This window comes from Pholis gunnellus (assembly GCF_910591455.1).
Source record: "Pholis gunnellus genome assembly, chromosome: 11".
NCBI classification, from domain to species: domain Eukaryota; kingdom Metazoa; phylum Chordata; class Actinopteri; order Perciformes; family Pholidae; genus Pholis; species Pholis gunnellus.
This window is the reverse complement of record NC_136538.1, coordinates 22,208,372-22,214,865: the sequence shown is the minus strand read 5'-3', so window position 1 is coordinate 22,214,865 and position 6,494 is coordinate 22,208,372.

The window sequence follows — 6,494 nt, the reverse complement described above, 5'->3', positions numbered from 1 at the left end:
TAGACACATTATAGATGACACATGTACAAATGCTAAAGGAACACAATAAAAGCGTATTGTTTTATCTTGGAGTTGGTTATTTGAACCCTTCTGCTGATTAAAATATAGATTTAATGATCATTTCAATAAATAACTTGAAGAAGAAGAAAAAAAGAACAAAGTTCACGTCTGATGAAAGAAACCAGATTAAAGGGATTTTGTGGTTAAATTGACATGTTGGCTCCGTACCTGTGAGAGCCTCTCAGCCCAGTTAATCTCTGAGGTGAGCTACAGTCTGAGGCGTGAGACGCTTTTAAACACCTATTGATCTCTAAAGTGTGGGCAAGTCAGATGATTAGACACTTTTGTTTTTCTGGCTGAGTGTTGACAGATTTTATGTTCCTGCTCTCAACAGTATTGTTTTTCAGGCTGAACACTTGTTAGTGTAGCACTGCGGTCGTGTAGCGCCCCCAGCTGGTCGATCAGACGTCCTACATCTCAGGAGGAAACGTGTGGACCAAAGTACTTCATTATAACAGTAATACTTAAATACATACAACACATCACTGTAAAACATTTGACTGTACATGCACATTGAATTACTGGCCAATAGTTGCATTACTTTAACAGCAAATTGTTGTTTTATTTTACAGTAAAATTACAGCTGTGTACTGTGACATCATACACAATTATGACATCTAATTACTGTGATACAGCAGTATGTTGTTGTAGTTATACTGCATTGTACTGTGATATTACAGTAAACACCCGTCAGATCATTATAGCAGTATGCTGTTGTAGTTACGGTATAGTAATCCCAGAGTGCTTTGCAAAGTTTAAACTCAAATTTTGTGTAATAGATAATAAAACAATTCTGAGTACAGTATTGTGAAATATTACAGTAAAAGCCTGTGAAGTGATAGAAAGTTAATTTACAGTGAAATATTACAGTTAAATGTCGTTAAATGTACAGTGATTGCAGTCCTTTGTTTTTTAGTGGCATCAGACATTTATTTTCTATTTGTAGAATACTAAATGTTTTATTTTAATATAATCATTAATATAAGTATCCCATATATATTATACTAGGTAGCTTTAGGTTTATAAACGTTCTGTGACAATAATAATAATACATAATACATGATCTATGTATATATGTAAGATAGCAAAGTTTGGAGTCTTTCACATTCTGTCAGAAAACTTTAAGTTCATCAGCCACCAGGTGCTTTTATATTTCTAGAGAACAACTTCTACAAACAAATCCAGTTCATCAGCTTCTTCAACAGTCTGGAGCCTCCGATGGCTAATAATCTTCTGTTTCCTCTGTTTTTGCTGCGTGTGCATAATGTGCAGTTTACTGAAGTTGCATGATGAGGATTTGGGGTATTTAAGTAATAAATAAAAGTAAGCGATAATCTATAGAACAATTGAAAACATATAAAGGTATCAGTCAAATTAGTCTTTAACTTTATTTATTGTGCGTTTTGTCTCTTTTGTTTTGGCAAATGAATTACCCTCAACATACGAGTGAGGTGGAGAGAGCTGTTATTATACGTGTATCTTTAACATGATGTCAATATTGTATTTCTTTTAAATCACGACAAACATAATTTGGAGACTGTGGAGAATTTAATTTGACTCTAATGTGACTTCTTAACTGTTTTATTACGGTTCATTTATTCAGAGTTTTATCTTATTTATTTAACTGCATTACTCTCTCCCCCTTCTCTCCATTTTCGTCTAGTTTTCGTGTGTCAATCGTTTGTAAAGCACTTTGTTAGAAAGGTACGATATAAATAAAACCTTTATATATATTGACTTATTGATCGATGAGACCAGAACTTGTTTTAGTGAAATCAGGGACAGGGAATTACATTTTAATATTTCATTATTATAGAAACTCAGAAGTGCAATAATCTCATAAAACCTATAACAGTTTCATAGAATGAGAAGTTTATATTATCTCCCTCAGTAGAGAACAGTGACAGTCATATGAGGTTACATGTGAACACAACATTTAAAGGAAAACGAAACAGATTAATATGCATGAACACCATAAGTTGTATGTCCAGTGTATATTATGTTTTATTAAGTTTATAAAACCAGGTATAAAGGTGTGTGTGTGTGTGTGTGTGTGTGTATATATATATGAATGAAGAGGAACATTTTGGAACATCCAGACCTTGTTAATAGTTGACTTTGCCGTTTAGTAAATGAACGAATGTGTTTTAGTTTGCAGAAAGCTTTTCTTTCAGTAACATTTTCAGTTGGAGAACCGTCTTTGTGACTGTAAAAAGTACAACGTGTGGGTCTGACTTGGTCTGGATTCTGTCAGTGTGTGTGTGTGTGTGTGTGTGTGTGTGTGTTGTCTTTGTGTCGTTGTGCTGTCCTAATATTTGCTCGGTGTACTTCATGCAACAGATATTTCCCCTCTGGGTATTGAAGGGTCATTCATCAAAAGCTCTCTTGTGTATTTAAACAGTTAATGAGTCCACACACACACACCTACACACACACACACACACACACACACACACACACACACACACACACACACACACACACACACACAGAGTCAGCCTCCCACTCGTCCTCAGAGGAGTCCACAAAGTACATCATGAACAATAACCACAATAACAAGAAAAGGGCTTTTAATAACCGAGTTTAGAGGGAAATATTTCACTTTTTACTTCACAGCATTTATTTTGCAGATTCAGACCATTTCAACAAAATCTAATAACAGAGTTCACTCTGATGTTTACACTTTAATGCATCAATTATTAGAATCTATTAATACTCAAACGCAAACTCAAAACTGCCATATTCTCCCAGGCTTATGGTACATTTATTTGTGTGTGTGTGTGTGTGTGTGTGTGTGTGAGTGTGGTTTCTGTTTAACTGTATTAATGTGTGTTTTTTGTGTATCCTGCTGTCAACTTATATTTAAGTAGTTTTTTTCCCAGTTTTTTCTGACATTTATAAATGAACAGTCGGCTACCACTAATCAACAGATAAACTACTTTATATAAGCTACATTATCTGACTTTCAGCTCTTTATTCCCAAACAAAGGTTGGATGAAGGTGTTTTCTCACTGCGCTCATGTGAACTCTTGTTTCCTGGTTTTGGTGTTTGCTGGTTTCGTCACTTCCTCTGTCGCTCTTTCTCTCTTCTGGTTTCAGACCAAACAAATGTTTATTTCTGCGTTCATTGTCAGATCTGGTGAGAGGTTTACTTTTACTTTACTTTTAGGTTCACTTAAATATCTCAAAAGGTTCTTTTGGTGACTCGCTGCATGTGTGACGTGAGGTTGGCCGTGCACAGAGAAACAAAAAGCTTTTATTCTGCTCGTTTCAGGAGCGACCTCACCAAACAATACTTGATGCAAAGACGTTTTAAGGGGCTCAATTTGTCTCTAATTCAAACCACACCACACTGCCCCCCCCCCCCCCCCCCCCCCCCAGACTATCACAAAACATTCATCAGCCCTGACTCCCTGACCTCTCTGCTCCCCCGCTCCCCCAGGCCAATCAGAATCAAACCAGACAGCGTCTCTCTGTCTGTAACTTTTGTACATGAACATAAAAGCCACACTCTCTCCTTAAAAACCAACATGGCACATGCCCCCCCCCCCCCCCCCCCCCCCCCCCCCCACCCCCCCCCCCCCCCCCTCTATCACAACACCCCACATCCAGGTGATAGATGAGGTCGCCCCAGTGTGTGGTATCAGGTCAAAGGTCGACCTAACAGTTTTGGGGTTTTTTTTGGGGGGGCAAACTGAAGCGCTTCCCAAACTTCACCACCACAACTCTGCACCGGTCGGCTCCACCAGAGGGAGACAGAGACTCACATGACGGCTCATTCCTTCCCAACCAATAGAAATGCCTTTATACGATGGAGCTCTTTGTATTTTATATAAAATATTTAAGAAAATATATAAGATTTCAACTCTGAAGACCTTCTTTCAACATACTGCGCCTTTTCCTACTGACCAGAATGTTCCATTTAATTTCATTATGATTTAATTTATATTTATCTTACACAGGAAAAGGATAAAAAGCCTGCGCTCATTTGTAAATGATAACTATGCAAATATTTCAGAATAAAAGCCTTGTGTTAACAAATGAAAGGATTCTATCTACAGAAAGACTCAAGAGGGCTTTTATTTTGAAATAGAAACAGGAAGTGTTGAGTTGAAAATACATTGTTATTAACAATGGTTCATGTGATATGTTACACTTCTCCGCTTCCGTCTTCACCACAGACTGTATAGAAGTGGACGTCTCATCGGTTTGTGGACTATTTTGAAGCCTCGAGTTCGGCGATTTTGCCGTCGCCATCTTCGATTACCGCCGTCGGCCATTCTGTTTTTTTCGCAACCAATGAACAGAAGTTACCATGTTTGGATTGCGGAAGAGTGATGTAGAGACGCCGGATACGTCTCTGGTAGAGACCTGTCAATCACAGTAAGCCCCGCCCTAAAGCATCCCCTGCTTTATGGTCTGTTTGACTCTAAATGGACCATCGTTTACTAAATGAACATCATGCTGTATTGAAGAAGACTTGAAACTAGAGATTGAGACCATAAACTCATGTTTACAATGTTTACTGAGGTAATAAATCAAGAGAGAAGTAGAGTCATTTTCTCATAGACTTCTATACAACCAGAGGAGTCGCCCCCTGGTGGACACTAGAGAGAATGCAGCTTTAACACATCTCCAACACTCTTCAGAGCCGGAGGTTGCCGTCTGGTCTTCACAGGAAATAACTCAGCAAGCATTTTCAAAGAGGTCATCTTGGGCTACAGGAAATTGCGATGGCTATTTTTAAAATGACTTTCGTTTTATTGAACGAATAATGAATCAATAATTCAATGCCCTAAAGCCCCTTAGCACCTTTTCTTTATCTCCTCTTGTACCATTTAACAAGAAATTGCTTAAACTTAACCAGTTGGACAGCAGTGTGTGTGTGTGTGTGTGTGTGTGTGTGTGTGTGTGTGTGTGCAAGGTCAGCACTGGGGGTCGTCAATGTTTAGTCTGTTTTTCACCAGAGTGGCGACTCCAGAGATTTATAGCTTTACCTAACAACAACAGTTCAAACAACACTATGTTCAATATGTATCCGTCCTGATTAACCAAATAGACACGAGCACACCACGAGAACTGAGATTATGGTGAAAAAGTGTTTTTGAGAAGAGCTTGAAATGAACATTTTAATAACATTAATCCCCAAAATACTAACACAAGTACCTCCCCCCTTACATTGCAATCAAAATACACACACACACACACACACACACACACACACACACACACACACACACACACACACACACACACACACACACACACACACACACACACACACACTTGACTCCAGCAGGCGCAGTAATGGTTCTGGGAGCCAGACTTGGGCCCCGACCGGCTCCAGCCCCTCCGTGTGCGACAGCAATTTCCTAAAGAATCCACAGCGAGAGCAACACTTCTCCTTTTATTTTTACAAAAACACCACTGACCCCCCCCCCCCCACACACACACACACACACACACACACTTCTGAGAAACGGTCACTTGCAATTACAACTCATCCATGAGTATGATCTACAGTCCTGTCAAATAGCCAGCAGGCCCACAAGGGAAGCAGAGGCTCATTTCTGTCTCTCGTTTGACCGTCTGTCTCTGCCTTTTTGTAGACATAAATATATCTATATATCTATAGATATATAGATATATATCTATATATATATATGAACTGTGACATAGATACCAAAATAAATACACCAATACTTTTTATTTATATTTGTGATCAACATTTTATCATAACATGAATGTTACGAGACATTTCTTGCATTGCTCTGAATTAGGGGCTGTCGACTTAACACAAAGAATCACACAACTAAAGCACAACTTTAAATCGTGTGTTTACCAGAGATTTGCTTAAACCAGGCGGCGACCTTCAGATCTGAATGTGAAGCCAAAGCTTCACGTGTTAAAGCTGCATTCTCTCTAGTGTCCACCAGGGGGCGACTCCTCTGGTCGTATAGAAGTCTATGAGAAAATGACTCTACTTCTCTCTTGATTTATTACCTCAGTAAACATTGTAAACATGAGTTTATGGTCTCAATCTCTAGTTTCAAGTCTTCTTCAATACAGCATGGTGTTTTGAGAGAAACTATGTGCATTGGCCTCTCTGATGATAGGAAATCCACTTTTTTTTTTTGAAGACTGACACGACTTTAAATGTCATTGATCGGGTCCCTCAGTGTGCCTCAGTTTGAATTAGCTGGATTTTGATATTGTTTCATAAAGATGACCATGAGGCCGTTTTCATTTAGGTTTTTGATCTCACCCGAAATGTGGATTTTTATATCTTCTGCTCAAGTTAACTACTTTCCCTCATGTGTGATTCCCTTCTCTGATGGTTTTAGTTGAATGGTTTTTAGACGACCGAAGAGGTAAAATTATCCACAAATTGACAAGAAAAGAGAAACAATTAGAAGAACGTATGTTCTTCTTTT